Genomic DNA, 253 nt, shown 5'->3' with positions numbered 1-253 from the left:
TCCCATATCACCTGTTTCAACATAACTGTAATATATTATATACAAACTGTACCATTTTAATCCCGTGCAATGCAGGGTATCTCTGCTAGTTAACCATAAATATTTTTTACTAAATTTGAAACGGAATTAATTAGATCCTTAATAGAACCAGCATTTATATCTATAATTTTATACAATATAAAATATATAATATCTTGCTTAAATATACTTATTTCTAACATATACATAATATATACTCTTTACTCTGTTACTT

The sequence above is a fragment of the Octopus bimaculoides genome, chromosome 23 (genome assembly GCF_001194135.2).
Source record: "Octopus bimaculoides isolate UCB-OBI-ISO-001 chromosome 23, ASM119413v2, whole genome shotgun sequence".
Taxonomy (NCBI): Eukaryota; Metazoa; Mollusca; class Cephalopoda; order Octopoda; family Octopodidae; genus Octopus; species Octopus bimaculoides.
The sequence above is the reverse complement of the archived record's forward strand: the minus strand, read 5'-3'. Positions refer to the sequence as shown.